Below are 21,514 nucleotides of genomic sequence, written 5' to 3' on the forward strand. Positions count from 1 at the left end.
AATTAAGACACTGAGTTTCATCAGGAAGCAGTCCTTCTGTAAATGAGTTTGCAAATACTACTCTGATCTGTGTAGAACTGAAGTCCTTAAATTATTTTTTTGCTCCTTTTGTCCACACATAACTCATTCAGTCCTTAGGAAGTGCTTCTGAGCATGGTTCTTTGCTGATCACAGTCTGATCAGCTTGCAAGCTAAAGGTCACATCAATTCACAGATGTCAACATGCAGCTTTTATCTGTTTCAATCCAGAAATTCCAGGAAATTATCACATAGAGTTCTCTGCATGCCCTTCCAGAGCACTATCTTTCAGGCTAATCTGTAAGATAGTGGTTGGGGTCAGAACTACACATATTAAAGTGCTTATTTCCCAGGAGAGAAATACCCCAGTCGCTTTACTCTGAGAAATTTATTTTTTATTTTCTAAGTTGCTCTAGTTTTTTTCTCCTCTGTTTTCATCAAATTTCCATATAGCTGGCTGTGTTACCTCATAATCATTTTAATAAATGAGCACAGGGCTGACAAAATTTCTTCTTCTCAAAAGCATAGTCCAGCTTAGACTTCAGCCTGAAGACAGATTCCTACTCACAAAGACTGAAGTGATATTCTTCTGAAAAAACAGGCAGTAGCACTTTCTTGTCTTCATATATTTGCAGAACATCTTTTCACCTTTATAATACCTTCAAGTATGATATTTTGGTTATCTGTCTTCTGAAGGAGGAATACATGAATCCTAAATCTAACTCTCTGTACAAAATTGGCACTGTATTTTGTAATCAATTCTCTTAGTGAAAACAAAGCAAAGGCCTATTGCAAGTTAAAGATGCTGCCTGTTGTAAGATGTGCAGACATTCAGATTTTTCATTTGGAGATAAATTTTGTTTTAGTTTAGTGCTTTATATACTCATTTCAAGCAGTTTCCAACTATATCCCACCTGATTCACCATAGTGGCTAAGGTCGGGTTGCCACAGAAACATGGAGACGCCCTGCCAGAGACTTCATCAGGAGAGAAAACTGACATGGAGGTAAAAGACCTGTGTCCATAAAAGCCACTGACCATCACTCTTCTGGGGCGAAGTCTAACAAGGAAAGACTGTAAAAATGTATGTGTCTGGGCAAGTCTTGTTTAAGAGGGCATGGAGCTCTTACACTGCTATGTAGCCACCTCATACTGTCCCCTTTTCTCCAGACCAGTTACTCACCTCTCTTTCCTGCTCCTTTTCACCCAGGTACCTTTACCACGCACAGCCTCAGCTCTGGGATATCCATAAGGGTAGTGCACTGGCTGTGCTGCTGTGAACCATGTGGCAGGTTTTGTACAGCACCTGTGTGGTTTGTTTCCCCATTAGCCCTGGATATCAACCTCTTCTCACCGGCACCATCCCACTGTCTTTTTCATAAGCACAGCTCCAGAGCCTTTCCATGGACATGGCCCTGGGTATGTGCATAGTGGTGGCCACAGATGAACCTCGCTGTCATTGAGGTTGCTCCTTGGTTTGCTTGCACACTAGCGTGCGTGCCCCAAGGAGAGTGAGAGGGAGTGTTTGGCTTGGGTTGTCACCTGGCATTTTGATGGCTATTTTACGCCAGAGCATGAACAAGCGAGGAGAGTCAGTAGTATTCTAAATCCACCCTCATTTAAGGACCCTCAGTTTGCCATGCATTGAAGCCAAATTAACGTATCTTTCCTTGGAACCTGTATTCTGTAATGCACTGAATCCCTAGCTTGCAGATGCATGTACCTGTGGGAACTGGAGATGTGTTCCAGATCAGGTCTAGTTCAGATGCAGACTGGTCCGTGCTGACTGAACCCACAAAGGCCCCATCAACAAAGGAGAACAAGTTCTGTCCTCCAGGCCTTTTTTCTTGGCTTGTACAAGGTTCTTTGAACTCTGAATTTAGGTATCCTTCATAATTAATGATCATTTCACACTGTCTTCAAAAGCCATTGGATTTTGATTAGCCAGCAAATAAAGACAGCTTCATTTTCTCTTCTGGGCACATATTTTCTCTGTCTCCTTAGCAGTTAATTGAGTAGGGAAATAATAGTCCATGCACTTTAACGGGCTGCGTAGGAAAGGCAATACCAGCCAAGAAAAATTCACCAACGTTAAGCACTTGGCAAATCTGATCCCCTGAAGGCAGAGAGAAGCTGCACTCTGTTACATGGAGCTCTGATGGTTCCTGTGCAGCTAGTGACTTAAAAGGACGTCACACAGCCTTTCTTTGCCTTGGATGCTTTGGCTCTCACTTCCACCCAGACCACATTGTGGATGAAATAACAGGGGAAAAGAAAACATGTTCTTGTTTCTCCTTAACCAAATCTGGAAATATTCATCCTTGGAGATATCTAGATCAACTCCACTGAAGTTGACAAGGTGGCTGTATCACAACTTAAAGACAGAAATCTGCAAATCAATCAGATGCCCCTCCTATTATTTGTTATTACCCCAAATTTTTTTGTGATTTCATCAGCATTTAAGGGCAAAAACAAGGGCATGAGAAGTCCCCAAAAGCTATGTTTCTCTCAGCAAAGTGATAAGGCAACATGCATGTGGAAACAGTGAATGAATATACCAGACTCCCCACTGCACAAACCTTCTAAAACACAGCACGTGAAATCAAATAGAACTTTAAACATGTCCTGTAATGAAGACTTTGTGAACAGGGAGTGCTGGATGTCTGCTTAAATATATATTATTGGCCCTCATTAAAATATTGCTGGGGTAGAAATTTTACTTTTATGCTTTCCAATGAGGTGCTAAGTTCAGGGCAACAAACTCAAGGAAGAAAACCTTTCAGCAAGTGCTGCTTTTGAATTGTCGTAGCCTTGGAGTCTATTAAAGCATTGTATGCATTAAGTGTAAACAGATCCACCTCCATACAACCAAATGGACATCAAGAGGTGTTGAACATTCTTCCACAGCACTTAAAGCAGCCCTTCAGCTTTTATAGGGATGAAAGGTGTTTTTATCACTAGCTTGAGGCAAGACCTGACCACTAAACTCTTTGAACACGGTAAAGCCTGTGCAGTGATTCAACAAGCAACAATATTTTAAAACCACTCTGGAATGCTTTTTGTTGTTTACTTCTGTTGGTTGAATTGCAATAGAAAATGCCTAGAGTTTTCATGGGAGGTCAACAACTGGGAGATGCTTTGTTGCCGTTGACAGTTGTGCAACTCCTCAAATATGTTAAAATATGAGAAAAGAAGTGCTGTGACACATCTCTTTGGGAAGTTTATTGATCTTGTATAATTTCCATGAACAGATCCTAATTACTAGACACCTGTTTTTTTGCTCATGAACATGAGCCAACACCTGACGTTGCTTTTCTATTGCCATTAGGAGGACCGTTGACAAACTCCAGGAGAAACCATGAATCTGCTTCTTCTCACCACAAAATTATGTGCTTCCTCTGATAACACCGACTCTAAGGAGTAAATTACAGAGGAAGCCACCAAAAATAATTATTTAAGTTAAAATATTTGAATGCAAAAACATTTACAAAATAAAGTTTACAAACATATACCCTGATGGACCAAGGTGCTAGGGTCTACTTTGTGACTGCTTAGGGAGTCAGAATAATGCTAGAAAAGACCTTGAAAGGTGATGTAGCCCCAGGTTAGAGATAAAAGTGCATGACTTCCCATTGTGTGTAAAGAAAGGGTTTTATTTTATGTGTAGAAACATATTTACTTTTCCCACATGCAAATATATATATTGCGACACTATATTTACAGGCATATTGTGTCCGTTCCCTCACTTTCTGCCTTATGCACGCATGCTAAGTTTTTCCACAGAACAACATGCTGGTACAGGATGTGAGTGAGGCAGCGTTTGTAACAGGTGTAAAGGCCCCACAAACAGAATTAACAAACTCAAGCTACAAAAGTTTTATTCTGCCTCATGACAGCTGCAGAACCTCCCTCTCTCCTCTTAAGATGTGTTCATTCATCAACAGCCACCAGAAGACATGGCTAACTGACATCCACAAGCACACCACGAGCAAAATCATGAACATCTTCCATGCCCACAGGCTCTTCTGTAGAAGTATGTGGCCACAGAAACAAGCTCTTAAGTTTTTTGCTCTTCTGAGCTGGGACACAAACAGTATAAATTATTTCTCTGCTCTGGAACAGTGTAAAACAACTTAGCAACTGCGGCCTCTCAGGGTGTAGGCATTTAAAGTCTAAAATTGGTTTGGCATCATTGGTGTGCTTTCTACCCATTTCTCCTCTGACAGACCTGACTGAATAAGGAAACCGGAGGTAAGTTTTCATTCAGAAGTTTTCCCATGATGGACACAGCCAAGAAAACTTGTAAGACCCTAATTAAACAAAATGTTTATCTCCTAGTATTACCGTCTGATATGAATTCTTCGATGCTTTCTTTGGCTAAATGTGGAGATGTTGAAAGCTCTTCACAGGTTGAAGCAAGGCAACAGTGCTGCTGCTCTATGGCCCAAATCCTACAAAGGCTTTTTTTTTTTGTTCTGAAGCTATTTTAGTCACACAACTTGTTGCACAGAAATCAAGTTAAATAACCCTAAAAGTTACGAGGAGGGGAATGGGCAGAAAGTAAAAATTATCCTGAATGATAGAAACTTTAGTCAAGATTTTCTTGAAGCAATTGTTAGAGTTGTAAAGCAGTTTTATTCACAAGCAAGTGTTTTCTGCTCATCTTTGTGAAATTAAATATTTTCATGGTTCAGGATCTTGGTTTATCAATCCTTCAGAAGAAAGGCAAGCTTCTTTTTGTTTGGCGTTCAGCACTAATTATATTACCAATAACAGAAATTCAAACAGCTGCACTCTGCACACAGTAAGGAACAGCTAGGAAGGGTTTCAGTAGACAAAACCACACTTTTGTGCAGTAAACTCTCCATGATTTCCACAGCTATCACTTTTCCAATGTATAATTAATTTGGTAGCACAAGTGGTACACTGAATGGTCCTTTGTTGCCACGTGGCATTGCCTTTATTTACATCTTCATAACACTGGATGGTCGAGAAATTGAGATGGAGACAGGGATCTCAGGGCTGGTCTTTGATGGTTGAAGTTGGTGAGGAGAAGAAGTGTAGGGAAGGGAAGGCTCTAGAAGATTAAATGACTTCTTCAAGGGCAAACAGGTCTCTGGAGGCACAGGTGCATCACAGAGCAAGAATAAAATTAGCAGTCGCCTGATGCCTTGTCATACTCTAAATCCATGAGGCAATACCATCTTTCTGAGACAAGCATAATCCTACAGCGTCAGGATTTTGATGGGTTTGAATAACTTAAATGTCCCATTTCCTACTGATTTCATAATGTGATGACTCAGGCTAAAAGTCCTGCTTAAAGATAAAAAGCATAATTATTAGCTCTTTGAGCTGCATGTTTTATCTGAATTGTTCAATCCCACCTGCAGAAATACCACAATCATTGCTTTCTTCAACAACTAACGTAAATTTTTCCCTGAAAAAATTACTCCACTGCTAATCTCATGAAGACAGCTGTAGATGCTATTAGATCAATGTGACAAGGACCATCTTGTTTTCCCCAAGGCAATCTCAGCCTGACATTTAGCTGACATACCCAACACATTAGTCCCCCAAAGGCCAGGGAAGTTCTTGTTGCGCTGCTGTCACTGGGGTGACCCCTTGCTTTAATTTAAAATATTTGCTACTGTCGCTCATGGATGACAAATAGACAATCCCCATGGCAATGGTGTCATTGCCTCAAGATTTGGAAAAGTGTGAGGTGATATTTTTCTGAAGTTTATTAACAATCTTTCGTGAGTGCTTTCCCTCAGAGGGAGAAAAGAAGAAAGTAAAACCGTGACATGGCAAGAAGCGCTTACCTTCTGTGCTGGAGTTTTCCTTACTTCTTCCCATTACTAATGGCCACAGAGCTCTTTCCCATTTGTTTTTCCCTAGTTTCATCGTGCCTTAGCCCCCACTGAGCTCTCCTGCAGCCCCACCATTTCCTCTCCCCACCATGGGGACATGCTCCCACACCCAGCAGGCTGTTCTGTCCCCATCCGCTGCCTACCCTGGGAGCTGAGAGCAGCTGTTGGACCAGCCAATGCCTCTCAGACCTCTGAACGCCTCATCCTGAGCCACAGCCGCCCTGGCCGGAAGCCAGTAGCTGTTGTCAACAGCAGGCCCAGTGGAGAGGAGTCACATTCCCAGCTCGGCATGCCGCCCAGTAATGCACTGGTTGGGAAGAGTGGGAGTGGGATAGTGCAGGGGCAGGAGCTGGCCCCCACCCTACCAGTGGTGAAGGAGCCTTCCCCAGAGATTATCCTTCCACTTCATTTTTATTCTCAATACCTTTCCCGACATGGGTCATTTGAAGGACCTTGAGCTATGACTGCTTTCTTTCTTTTTTTTTGGTTGTTTTACTGCAAATAATAGCAGTAGCAAATTGTTCTTTTTTTGAAAGCCATAGCTGGATTTGGGTATTTTCACTACTGAAGACTGGATAAGATAAATGGACCAAAGTTCAACCTAATACTCCAAGAACTTGTCTTTCAAATCTATGTACAGGCAACTTTGTGTGCATATGTAGCCCTCCAACTGTCATATACTATAACAAGGAGTCTCATCCTTTGCCATCTCTAGAGTTAGTTCACAGAATAACTTCACATCCAAAGAAAATTCAGACCAGAGGGGTGACAAACACTACCTAGCTTTTCCCTGAAAGAGTAAGAATGAGATATTAGAATAAGAGAGATGGAACTGGACAGAACAAACTGTATGTTCACCCTTTAGGTTGAGCTTCAGCTTCTAATAATTTTCCTTTTTTTTTTTTTTACCTACTGAAACAGGAATGTGCATCTTTTTTTATCATCAGGTTCAAATTTCAAATCCTTGTTGCTGGAACCAATTCATTTTCCCCTGTTTTCAGCAGGAAACCACTTGGATGTATTTTCTTCTAAATTCAGAAATCTCCCTGCACCTTTTGATACTACCACTGAAACCCTTCTAAAGGTTTATGTGTTTGTGTGTGTTCTGTCTCATGGAAATTGAGCATTATGAAACTACAATTTTTACTGGATTGCCCCATCTGCCTGTGAAAAAAAGCGTCATCAGGTGCAGGGATGGACGTAGATGTTTCTAAGGCAGAAGACCTCAAATCACATAAGCCCATACTCATATTGGTGTTATTGCTGCAGTCAGCTGGGAAAAGAGACTTTTAACTTCCAACACAATGCTGGCAGTTGCTAATAGGGCTGATAGAAGAAGAGGAAAAGAACTTGAATAGCTGAAAGGAGCTCAAGGAACATAGATACTAAGAGACTTGCCAAAGTACACAACACAGCACTACCATTAGGCCTCCAACTATGCTTATGCATTTATTTTGAGATACAGCATGGGAAGTACTGAATGAGACTGGGACTTTATCACTGAAGCGTTCAGCCTGTATTGCAGAAACACTGGGTGATGGCCATTCCAAAGCACTACCTCTTGTCATTCTGATTAATAGCTCCTTTACTGAAGCATGTTTTATGCAAAGACACTTTTTTGTTACTGTAGTGGAGTATGCCCAGGAACTACAGAGAACAAAATTGGATTGGTGAATCCTTACAAGGTTTTGTCTGAGTTGGCTGGAAATCACAGATGTTTTTTTCTGAGGAGAAGATACCACCCTTTAAAAGGAAAGATATCATCCATACCAAATCCAAGGTGAAAACCCCATACCATACAGTGTGCTAGGGAAGATAAACCACATGCAGGAATTGGAGCAGCCAATGTTACAAAACTTAGAGCAAATTATCTTTGGAGTCTCATTCATCCACTTCCAATCAGTCAACTTGAGCTCTTATCTCTGCCCCCCGCAAAAGAGAGAAGTAACTCATTATTTCACAAAGCAAAGAAATTTGGTTTGTAGCCTACTTATCATTCCCAGCTCAGTATTTCCCTTGGGAAACAATATTTATAAAATTTAGAAGTACGGCTGTAAGGAAGCACAATTTGTTTTCACTTGAATCTAAGATCAAAAGAAAGAAAGCAAAATGGTGCATGTTTACAGGCAGCTCTAATCAGCATCTCCTCTGCAACATTCTCTAACTGATGAATAGGAAATAGCACCAACCATACATCCTACTCAGTTGTCAAAAGGAATGTAAAAGATGCCCACTACCTAGAAGAAAAAGTGAAAACAGTCTCTGTTAAATACACTTCATGAACCATATAAAAAAAATTACTACAGGGTTTTACTTTGGTGCAGTCCAGTCATCCAGCTAGGGATCCCACACCAACAGGGATCAGATTTGGTTTGTGCCTCTGAAGGCAGCATACAGGTGGGTTGAAAAGGATCAACCTGGTCAGAATTCTGATCAGAAGGGCTCGATCTGCCTCTTCTCCATTCAGTGCTTGCATTGCATTTCCTTTTCAGAAGCTCACCTGCCCAGGGCTCACAGAGTACCAGTTCATCAGGGATTACCTTAGCAATTGTGTCCAGCACCTGCTAAGAGATGACTGTAGTGCTGTGATACAGGAGGTGCTGCTCCCCACACCTTGATTGCAACCAGACATGGATCCTGCGACAAAGAGAGGGCAACACACATCTAGGAAAGGAGCAGATAGATTAGAGCAGTGAGGGGTTGCAGCTTGTAAAGCAGCATGTCTAACAGTTTACCTGCAGGCAGATGTAACCTCCATGCTGGAGGCAGTGGGAGCAATGAAACTAGGTTTGGTGGTAAAAGGAGTGTCTATGTGTTTTGCTGAATTCAGTCTTTTGAACTGCCACATGCCCGCTGGCACGAGCACACACAGTTTCCACCGTGCCAGTCTAGGCATTGCCTGGCTCTGCAGTGTGGCCGGACCCCCACTGCTGTGGCTCGCTGCCTGCTGCTCAGCTGTCCCATGCGGCAGCCCCAGGGCTTGGGTTACAGAACAGTTTCTAACTTTGTGCCTGTCCCAAGGCATCAGGGCAGGGGCACATGATTTGTAATTTATGAGGACACCCATAGAGCTGTCACTTTCAAGGCAGGTGTTGAGAAACTGGCAAGCGGCCCGAGCAAAGAAAAAGACTGACCTCACCCTGAAATAATGGTGGCCAACATGGTCATAGGACAGAGAGCATTGACATAAGCGGGCTTTAAAAATAACTAGGTCATCCTGCTAGACTAGCTCACTAGAAGCCATGAGGTACCAATTTATAGTAAAAGTAGGAGTGTAAAGAGCTATTCAAGGGGTTGGCAAATGTGTAGCATTTTGAGTCATCATTTTATTTAGCTTTTTTAGTTCTCCTACCAAATCGAATTTTAAGTCACACCACTAGACATAGCGTCAGAATAAGACGCAAGTTTTCAGTACTCGTACACAGCAGTGGCATCAGATGCTGGGTGGTTGTGGGGTGGTCACTAGTCTCTGTTGTAGCTGCAGTCACCTCCCTTTGAATCCAAGTCACAGCAAAATCCTAAAATGGCTGTTGAAGTAGATGATCATTGTAGGTCTCTTCCAACTAAACTATTCTAGTCTGAAAATGAATCAACATTTTGTTGCAGAGGACTGAATATGTGTTAATAGAACCTGGCCTTAGGGAAAAAGGAGAAGAAATCCAAAGAGTGAATGACTGTTTCTCTATCTAATCCAAATAGACTGTTCTCAATTCAGATCTGAGACAGGGCTGAGTGCTTTCAAACAATGCTGCTTAACCAAGCATGCTTCACACCTCCTAGGATCAGGACATTTTGCTGCAGTTTGTAAGGGAAGAGAAATAGGATTTGGCTTAGCTCGAAGCCTCAAATTGTTTCTTAAATAGAGAGTTACTATAGGCCAATAGTGATTTAGGTTTTGACATCCACATCCATAACACACCTATTCCCGAATTTATGGTGCCTGCCTAATTCCACACACAGCTGAAGAGCGCTTACTGCTGCTCCTGCTCTCTCCATCTCAGTCATTGGAGAGAGAGAGAAAGGGTGATTTCCCTGTAGAAATCTCTTTAAAAATAACTCTTTCATACCACCTGAATGGTGCAAAGACAAAGAACAAGAACAGAGACTAGATATTTGCTACTGCAGGTTTGTGAGAATACAGACACTGCATGCCTGGGAACACAAGAATTAAATTCATGTACTGGTTAGCAATATTGGTTTATGTCAACAGTGTAAGTTCCTAGCCAATTCTTCTTTGCTTTTTTTTTGCATCCTAAAGGAAACTTGCCCCTCAGCAAGAACATACAGCACCCTCGCATTTAGCCAAACTGTTTTTCTCAGGCAGGAAAGCAGACATGGAAAACACATGCTTTTAATTTGATCAAGTGTGCCTTTGAGTCAATTGTTAATGTCACATCATGTGGTGACTGTTCCTCATCCTAGTAACTAGCGAATTACCATAAAAAGTCCAGTATCGCTGCCATTGTTTATCAAGCTTGTAAAACAGTTGCCTAAATCAAGATATCAAGTTACCAGGGGTCAATAGATTATTATTTCATGCTGGATTATTTCCATGCTCCCTCTAAAAAATACTTGCTAATTTTCAGTTTCTCAGCTAACCCTTAATGATGTCAACAATGTCGTGTTCCAGTAAGGCACCTATTCTGCTGCTTCCCTCATTCAGTTTTAGCATTCCCAGCTAATCACCCCAGGATAAATCAACCCTGTGTCACATGTACCATGTTCAATTTACACCTGATTTTTCCATTGCAACTTGGTTCATGAGAATAACTCCTGCCTTTGCAGTTGAGGAAGGCTTCAGTAGCTCTGTCCTGGAAATGTCAAAGGGAAGAGCAGAAACAGTATAATAGCCACCAATATGAGTTTTAATGCTTTTTTTGTTAAAAAAAGAAAAAGAAAAAAAGAGAAAAAGAAAAAGGAAAGAAAACCCTGTTTCTGAGATTCTATTGGAGGGCATACTGAAAACAGGCTGTAAGCAGTTTCCAGTATTTCATGGGAAATTGTAATTGACAGGCCAATTAAAGAAGAAATACCATCAACAAAGCAGAATCTGTGAGCCCAAACATCTTACCAAAGTGACAGGCCACCTAATTAGCTGCAAATGGAATTAGGAGCTTGCTCCCTGTTTCTTTTGCAGTAATAGGGCCATCCTAATTATCCATATCCTATTTGATTCATTCTGACTGTAAACACCTCTCCAATACAATAGATGTCTTCCTAATCAGTGCATTATAGACTAGGTTAGCGAAAGCTACAGTACCTGTGTAGTTGTTCTAAGTTGGGGCAACTATCTTCAGGCTTTTCTCCACTAAAACATAACAGAATTATATTGACCAGCCAAATGACTGTAATTTCTGGATATGTAACTAAAAAAAGAATTACCTCTAGAAAAATAGCACTTCCAAGTGTGTCAAAGAGCTATTACAAGCTGTCACAGAGCAACAGTAGAATACAAGGTGGTGACCATGAAACTCTGAGATACCTGTAATGTGCAAATTTATCCCAATGAGTAGATACTTTGCATAGTATCTGACACAGAAAGACTTTTTGTATTTTTAAATGATCTGTGCACACTTTCAGTTGATTGCTTTCTGTTTTTTACACTCAGAAAAAGAAAATTAAGTTCAGCTTTGAACTTAATAATTAAGAATTAAATAAGATTAAGACGACATACAGAGAATATTAAAAATTAAATAAGAATTAAATAAGACATACAGAGAATATTAAAAATAAGGTCTCATCTCTCTCTCCAAGTTACTGACACATTTGGTGGTAACAACCTAGGCACAGAAGAACCAAATCTTGCATATAATAGCTACCAGTCCAAGGCTTCACAATAATCTTTTACCAAGCATAAATTACTTCCTCAGATAATACCCACCTGTGTGTTAATTGTATTATCTGGTCTGGTATTACCCACCCAAATAGTAGATAAAGTCAAGATGAATGGTTATTAAATGGTAATATTTGGCTTACAGCTGGATGCAAAGTCTTCCCCTGTATATGCACTGAATAGATCCCATATCCTTAAGTAAAGTGGAAGTGCCCTTGACTTTCTGTAGACTTGTGCTGCTATATTACTGAGCAAAACGTGAATCTAGCAAGTTAGAATTCTGTCAATAGGGAAAATTTGACAAAATCATATTAGTGAAAGCATGCAAGAAAGGAATCAGTTAACTAGTTCTCACAACACTGATCCATAGCCATGAAAATCACCCACAGATATCTCTTGGGGCAGTGGGCATACAGAGACTCTGCAAGCAGAGCTGCATAATTTACCTCTTGAGTCATTAAGTGTAGTAGAACCAAATTCAGTTCTTCCCATACTTGGTGAACTCTTCTTTACCTTATATCCAGGAGAGGGTGGCAGGCACGTGAAATCTGGTTTGTACTGCTTTCTTAAGCAGCTGAAAAATAAGTTCTGGGAAGATTCATTAGAAAAGCACGCAAATAATAGCTCTTTTTTTGCTAAAGCCGATCACAGTTATGAGTTAACAGTAAACCATTGAAGCAGGTGAGAGCATCACATGTTCAAGTTTTGTACCAGACTAACTAAACATAAATAATCTCCAAATAATAGCCAGAGTTGCTGGGAAGCTACGTGAAGCTTTAGAGTTATCCTCATTATGTTACAGGTTAAGTAGGTTACATGTTTGAAGGTAACCTACCAGCAGACATCTTGATTAGATATTTCCAGGCTGACATCACCCACACATTTTCGCTTCTCAATAATTAAATCTATGCAGCACATGTATTGTTGCAGTCACATAAAAGCTTCATTACGATCCTGACACCTTTGTTAAGATTGCACTAAAATTTTCATGAAAGGAGAGATTCCACCTCTTTATATTTTTAGCAACAATATACATTCACTATGCAAAGAGCAAGAGTTTTAGTTTTGGAAGGGCACTGCATTTGCAAGCAAAGATATGCATGGAAGATTTTGTCTTGTGGAAACACTAGTGTAATTTAAAGACTATATTTGGCAGAAGAGTGTCTGAATTAATTTACAGCTGTATGCCTTCAAACTACATCCTGGTATAAGGTTTATATACTGTGGGTATGTTGATTAAAGCTTGTTGTACAAAAGTGAAAACATACAGTAGTCCATGATTATTCTTCCCTTCCATGTCTAATTAACTGACCATGTTAGTGGAGAGAGAACAGTGTTACTCCTGATTTCAGGGAAACTCCCCTTCTTTCTCTTGAACATCTTTCCTTGCTATAAATGCAGTAAATGAAAAAGTAACAGTGTTTTATCCCTGTACAGGTTGCAATGTTCTCCTTGGCACCACAGCTATGAATGCTTCAAACTTCCTGAGAGCAGCCTGCACTGCCCTGAGTTTGCATTTAAGACTTCCCAGTATACTCAGTTCCCTGTTTGCTCTTGTGGCCACTGAAGCAGCTTAGCCACTGGAGAAAAATCTGATTAAGTGCTTTTCATCATGAAAATTCCTTTGTCAGGCTACAATATTTTTTCCCTACACCTTCTTTTTTCCCTAATCCTTCCAATCATTGATATTCCCAGCTCAGATGATAGTATTTGAAGAGTACAACACAAATATTAAAGCAGTTGTACACCAAACTAGATCCAGAAGTCTTTCTTGTAAGCATGCCAGCCATCTTCCAGCCAGCTGGGCAGCCAAGAAAATAATAAATCTGATTCATGCAAAGCAGTTGGCCTGGAATGCCTCATTAGCCAGAGGTGAGCATGGGATCCAATTGACTAAATAAATCCTCATGGCATCCCAGGAGACTGCACTTCTTCTTAGTCTTCACTCAGCAATGTCTGCTGTTCTTCATGGCTGCATCAATGGACTGCCTTTTCTGAATTAAAAAAAAATTTCTTTTTGCCAGACAGGGGAACTCCTTTATCCTGAGGATGCTTTGCAGAATTTTTCCCTTTCAGTATATTTAGGGTTCTCTGTGTCTGGAGTTGCAAGCTAGTCAGTAACTTGAATTGGACTGGCACTGTTGCAGTGAGTGTCCCTACTGAACCTGACACAAAGTTACTGTTTGGAGCAAAGTAATAAAGCATATTTCCAATTATTAAAGTTGGTTGATTACACAGGACTGAAAATTTAAATTCTGATGAGGAAAAACATGCAGAAGTGTCTCTGCTGAATTCCCCGAATACATCAAGTATTCAGGTGTTCATAGTTCTGATGTTCAAAGTCTTCAGATGTTGCAGTGTTCAGTGTCCCCTACACAAACACTTCAGAATTAAATTCAGGCACCCAAGGTATATGTTCATCAGCAGATTCATTCCTTCATTAAAATAGCCTCTCTGTCACGAGCTATAGTAATTCGTACTGCCCTTCTACAGAAAGCTTTGACCAAAATACCATTACTTTGTTAACACCTGCTATATCCTTAAGGATTTTGTAAGGTTAAACTGTTACCAATTCTAACACAGCAAAATTCTATTATTATAGCTGATTTCATTAAACAACCATAAAAAATGTTGATTTGTTTTCTGTGAGGATCAATTTGCAGTCAGAGACCCACTGTATAGGAAAAGGAAGCCACATGCTTCCTCAGAAAGTCAACAGTCTAAAGTGCTGCTAGAAACACTCACTATCAGAAAGTAAGTTTTCTGAGGACTCAAGAACTATCTTTGGAAATAAATCAGTGTGGTACTGCTCTTATCTGTAAATATCTGAATTGATTTAAAGAAAAGAATCCAAAGTCTCTGGGAAGTAAGGCACGGGAGTAAAAAGTGGAATGGATATTTCTCAGTGGAGATATTTTAGGCTCACATTTCACAACCCTGTCTATCCCTGTATTTCTAGTTGCTAGAGGGCTTGAATAGACTCCCCAATACATGTTGCATTTAGTTCCTTCACCCACACCTTTTCCACAGCCCTGCTCCTAAGAGGACAACTTGGTCTGAGGCAAATATGACTTGCATACAAGACTGTGTTTTGATATAACTGCATAAGAGATGTTTTTGCATGCTAAAATGAGAAAAACAGTAGTAAAGACCTCAAAAATTAAGACCAACCATAAGCTAAATATGTAAAGACACCAACAGACATTGGGGAATTAACATGAGAGCCTTTTAAGAATGGGAACATGCTATAGATGTGATATACACTGGAATTACTTATTATTTCTTTAAATTAAAGTATAAGTGGACTTTTATTTGGTGAAATATATTTTAAGCATTCAAGGTACAAAATTGCAAGTTTCCCAACTCTGTGTACTAAAATCTTTATTACTAGAAGAATTTAACAAAGTGTTTAGGACCCTAGCTATTCAAGAAAGCCCTTCCTTAAGTGCAGATGAACATATAGATACATAAGCATGAGGTTGGGTCCTTTTCTCAATTACAATTCAGCTTTTTAAATCTAAAAAAGTTATTACTGAAAGTTCACATTATGCAGAAGCAATTAGTTATCATCACTTCATGCTACCTAATGAGTAAAAATGCTAGGGGTTTGTTTGGTTAACACAAGGGAGTGGCCCAAAGCTGTTGACAATGGCCAGGTTGGCACGATCTGGCAAGGAATGAACCTTCCATTCTGAGTTCTGGTCTCAGCATTTTGCTGCAAGCCTTTTACCTATAAATCCTGGGTGTAGGGGAGGCCAGTCCCAGTAGCAGTCAGTGGTTTCTTCCTCTCATGGCTGCAACCCTGCAGGGAAAACAAGTTTGTGGTCTCAAAGCAGGTGTTGGTGTATGGCAAAAATCCCCAGCCCTAACTGATACCCTTGATGGTAGAAGTCATGGCAGAAAGAACTAGGGTCAAACCAAGCAAGGAAATACATCAGCCAGCATAGAACCCCACTTTCCTTTAAACAGGAGGGAAGAGGCATGAAGGGAAAAGTTTCTGGAGCAAGTCATACATACAAGTCAGTGTGGCAGGAGTAGTTGGCAGTATTCAGGCTGTTATCTTTTAGACACAGTGTGCTCAAAGATAATCTGAGACACTTTTCTAGACAAAGTAAGATTTTGCGCAATGCAAGAAAAAACACAGGACACCACGCAGACAGTCTGGAGATACCAAACAATCCCCATCTAATTCTGAGATACAGCTGCAAAAGAACCTGGTCCTGTTCTTGTGTAGGACAAATAGGGAGCTTGCAACTTGATAACTTGTCTCTACATCACTTAGAAATTCTTCACCACAAATCAAAGCGAAACTTCAGGACTACTAGCTTTCACCCCTACTGAAGTTCTGCCACTGAAATCACAAGCACAGACAGAGTCTAATTCACTGTCAATTTTTCTTTAATTCAACAGAAGGCAATGATATGGAAGGAAGATGAAGCAGCAAATTTCCCTTCCCCACCTTTAGGAAAACCTAGTCAAAAGAATGGAATATTTATTGCATGGGGAAAGTCAGAAGATGAAAAACATCAGCTATTAGATGACCCTCCAGCATCTCTCATCTATCTGAAGTGTGTGTTACTACATTGTCTCATGCACATTCCCAGCCACCACTAATTAATTACTTGCAGACCCTTTCCCTAAAAATGACAGATGCCGGTGCTCTAACACGGATCTGCCCAGATACATGGCCCTTCTGTCCCAGCCTCTGCCTGGCCGGCCCTGTGGGAGGCTGGCCGGCATGCTGAGTTAAGACTAAGATTCTCAGGATTCCCCACAACATAACAGCAATGCTTTGGAGAGTTTCTGCAGCTTGTTATGAGGGATGCCATGCGTGGTTACTAAAGGGTATATTTTCATTTAGTCTGAATGCTTGGCACCCTAAACAGGGTAAACAGAAGCCTAGGTAGAAATAGATGGACTTACTTACTTACACTCCCAGTGATGAAAATGATTAGTCAATTAACTTTACTAATACACAGTATGTTGTGAGAAGATAAGATGTCAACAAGCAAAGCTAGCTTCTAGATCATGTCAAGAAGAACAAGCCCACTGGCATTTAGGCTGATTTATTGTGAACTATGACAAGCATGCAGATTAAAAGTGTTCCCTTTTATGTTTACATTTGTGCATTTTTCTTTGCCTGTTCCTGATGATAGGCAGGTTAGTGTGGCTACTTATAATTTGATCTCATTGACAGGAGAGATGTGAGCCTGAAGAGAAGTCCTGCAGCCCCAACTTCCTATACTACAACAGACTGAGAGCACCATGTTGGTAAATAGTTTCAAGGGGAAAATGGCAGCTAAAATTAGCCATGATGACATTACAGGGATCACTGAAAAAAAGCCCAGATGAAAAAAGTTTTTAACATGAGACAGGTTCAATTAGTTATTCAGTTCATTTAAGTAGTCCAGCTGGACAATTATAGACAGCTATCAGTTCCATTACATAACCATGAAGCAATGTCCTCATGAACTTCTATTTGTGCATCACTGTATCCATCCAGGATCTTTAAATCTCTCTTTAGTTCACTTGCAAAATCCACCTCTTCCCTTGCACAGGATAGCTCCTGGGCTATAATTTAGCACGTGTTATCCACACGACATCCACTTGCTATCTTAAGCCATGTAGGTGCTTCAAACTTTTTCCAGACAGCCGGCTCAGGTACCAAATGTGGTGTGATCATGGATGGCCTGGACCGGAGGTTTCTATTCATTTTATACAAATGTAACTTCATCCTCTAACTGTACAGTTCCACTCTCTTGGGTGATTAACTCTCCCACTGCTAATCTGCTGCTGTCATTCTGCTGCAGGAAGTAGAGCCCTACAGCTCATGATCAAGCAACAGGGTTCCCTCAAACTCATCTGGCTTAGCGAAACTTGTTAAGAAATGAAACATCACTCAGGTCAAAGCTGTCCCAAGCTCTCAGTTTGACAAAAGTCACATTAGAAGTCCTGCCACAGGAACTCTGTGAACTCTCCATGTCTTTGACTTCAGTGGACAGTTTTGGTAAAGAGTAAATCTAAGTATTGCACTCTCCAGAGAGCATGCTTTAGAGATTTCCTGTGAACATTCATTGTCCATCTTTGACAAGTGTCACTCAAAACAATTTGGACTCCTTAGGATATTGAGGGTCCTTTCACTTATCCTAGATCCATCGCTCCAAGTGATGGCAATGCACACAGTCCAGAATATGAGGAGCAATATGCCTACTCTTGTTCATATGACAATATAAACTCCAAACTGCCTGTGTCTTCCTGACCTGATGTGTGTTTGGACATCTTGTTTGTGCTAGCACTGGCACACAGGGACTAGCATCAGCAGCAAGCAGAAATTTATGACAATAGTAGTAGTCCTGATTTTGGTGCATTAACTTTCATCATGTAACTACCAGTTTTCCAATTTTTCCATTTCTGGCATTTTTCTCCAATGTGTTGTGCTGTAAGATATTCCAGAGCTTTCAATATTATTAGCTACTAATTCATATTTTTTTTTCATGTTTGTTGATAATCCTCTGCCCACTCTGAAAATAATTTAAAAATAAAATTAGTTTGAATGTATATTACTTCAATGTGAGAAATAGCTGTTGATTTGAAAAAGTCATTGCATAAGCTATAAAAATCGAATTTTCCATTACAAGGCTGTATGAATTATCTGGAAGATCCTCTCTCTCCTGAAATCAAGTGATGTTCAGTCCCACGGTAGCAACTACTGCTACTACATTCCCAAAAAGCTGCAAGGCACTTCAAAGGGCAGCATACTCTATGAAAAGCAGAAAAGTCACGTCCAGTTTAGTTCTTTCCAGCTAACGACACTCCCAAGGTGACCTATAAAGCTGCATGGTCACCAGCCTACCACCAGCAAGGGCTCACAGGGTCAGTAGACCCTGCACAAGCACAAGTGGCTCCATGGAGTAACTTCTCCGTTTCCAGCCCATTCCCATTCCTGCAGAGATGACACAGGCTTTTCCTTTGGCCCTGGTCAATAGTCTGACTCAAAACCTGCCCACAGCCCCCGAGTATTATACTCTGTGACACAGTTTACACCTCAAGGAGTTTCTAACGCCTGCAGCTCCACAGTGCAGAAAGGGAACTGGGCTCTGGGATTTTTCCAGGCAGTATGCCAGGGGAAGGAAAGATGGGATATCGCTATCCAGATTCGACTCACTGTAGGTGGATTTCAGAGGTCACCCCATGATGGCAAAGCCCTTGCTGGTGGCCCCAGTTCCTTTATCTTAATCACTCATTCACGGGCGGGCTGTTTGCATATATTCTTCCTGGTCACAGGTTCTTCCCCTTTAAGAGAAAGAAAATACTAATAGTGACACTAACACTAACACTAACACTACTACTTCTAATACTAATGAGATTTGTATCAGAAACGGCATGACCAGCAGGTCCAGGGAGGTTATTCTCCCTCTGTACTCGGCACTTGTGAGACTGCTCCTCGAATATTGTGTTCAGTTCTGGGCCTCTCACCACAAGAAGGATGTTGAGGCTCTGGAACGAGTCCAGAGAAGAGCAATGAAGCTGGTGAGGGGGCTGGAGAGCAGGTCTTACAAGGAGCGGCTGAGAGAGCTGGGGTTGTTTAGCCTGGAGAAGAGGAGGCTGAGGGGAGACCTCATTGCTCTCTACAACTACCTGAAAGGACGTTGTAGAGAGGAGGGTGCTGGCCTCTTCTTCCAAGTGACAGGGGACAGGACAAGAGGGAATGGCCTCAAGCTCCACCAGGGGTGGCTTAGGCTGGACATTAGGAAAAAATTTTTCACAGAAAGGGTCATTGGGCACTGGAACAGGCTGCCCAGGGAGGTGGTTGAGTCACCTTCCCTGGAGGTGTTTAAGGCATGGGTGGACAAGATGCTGAGGGGCATGGTTTAGTGTCTGATAGGAATGGTTGGACTCGATGATCCGGTGGGTCTCTTCCAACCTGGTTATTCTATGATTCCATGAGATAAATGACACCTCACATGTCAATAGCCAAGCAATGATTACAATGTCATGTTTGACAACTCTTTACTCTGATTCCAGTCTGAAATTTTCTCACAGAGAGTAAGGTGTGAAGAAGTTAGAAGGGAGTTCAAAGGGCAGCCTACCTTAGCATAGTCAGAAGAGTCAACTGCAGTTTAGTTTTCCCCATTGGATGCTACCTACGAAGTTACCTAGTTACTTGCATTCCCAGATGTCATCTGTGAACAAAACTGCACAACTCAACACTCCCAAGGCTTGAATTCATATCCAAACATTGAGCAGATCCACAAGCGTAAGGATTGTAGGAAAAAATATCTCATCTGAGTGAATCCTTACCGTTAGCCAAGCACAGCCATAATGTCTTCAGGGGACAGAAATATTTCCACAGCAACTTCCAGAGGAGAGAAGAGGAAGAGGCAAGGTGACACCACCAGCCCCTGTCTTCCCTTGCAGCTGTCACATGCTCCAACCAGCAGCATCCTCTCTGCCGTTAACTGCACAGGAGGCACAGCACTTCTGTCAGTCCCCTGCAGGCTGCTTAAAGGTGTGAGGCCTTGGGGAGGAATATCGCTTCCTCAGGCTTCAGAACTTCCAGAAACTTGGCACCTCTAGTTCTAATTAAAAGCAGCAGAAATTACACAGGGACATAAAAAATATATGAAATAAACTGCTGAGCAAATAAACCATTGTTTATTGCACTTGATTTAACCGTGTCATGGTTCAGTTGGTCACATAACATTAGAACACACTTGATACTGATTAGAACTTTATTAAGAAGAGGCTATCTCAGACACTGACATGAAAGAGGAACCAAAGTTTGTTCCTACTCTGGAAAAAAACAGGCACTGTCAGGACAATATAATCTACACGTATCCCTCCTTTTCTTAATAGAAAGGAAGAAAATCAGTAAAGTCACTGATTCTGAGAAGTACTAGGCCTTACCTGTCATGAATATCTACACAAGTCACTTGGAGGCATGTCTCTACAGGTTCCTGTGTTCTTGCCAAACTGCTAGTACATCTCCAGTGTAACAGAAATAATGTGAAATAAAAACATGAGCTCATCATATGAGCTTATTTATCCTACTGGGCTCTGGGAACAGTAACATGAGATGAGAGTAAAGGCTGGGGAAGTACTGATCATTGATTACTGCTTAAAAATGAATAGTCATCTTACTTTTAACTTGCAGGTGGTGCAATACAGTTACCAGCTGATGAGCATTTTGTTAAGCTATCTAAATCCTTAGTCAATATCCTTTGTTTAATCTGTCCATCAATGCCATTCTGTAAGTTGATGTCTGTTGTAACACAACTTGCATGCAGAAGCTTACCTGTTGTGTCATATCTGTCATGTGAATCAGTAGCAGATACTGATGAGGTGGTACCAGATACACTCACACCTCAGACTTCTGTGTCAAGGATGCAGTTAGAGCATCTGTTATACAGCCACACAGAAAGAACCCATTTCCATTACCATCCATCCTGGGGAGTACCCTGTCAAATTTTAAAGATTTTTTTTTTATATCAGCTGCTTGAGTCTTAGCCTGGTTTCTGTGTTGCCAGCCAAGACCTCAAATATCCTGATTGCTGATCTGCAGCAGCAGTCATACCTGCAGCCATAGACTCCAGCCCTAGAGGACCCACTCATTTTAACATCTGTTAGTTAGGTGCTCAAACGTGTCTAAACTGCAGGTTGCTGAAGCAACAAACTCCTAAGTTTTGATCTAAAACAGCCAGAGTCTCATTAAATACCCAGTCACCACCCTCTCCATGGATAAGTCACATGCAATGAGGCATGCAGTCAAAATCTTCAAGAGTCAGTAAGGCATT

The sequence above is a fragment of the Phaenicophaeus curvirostris genome, chromosome 2 (genome assembly GCF_032191515.1).
Source record: "Phaenicophaeus curvirostris isolate KB17595 chromosome 2, BPBGC_Pcur_1.0, whole genome shotgun sequence".
NCBI classification, from domain to species: Eukaryota; Metazoa; Chordata; class Aves; order Cuculiformes; family Cuculidae; genus Phaenicophaeus; species Phaenicophaeus curvirostris.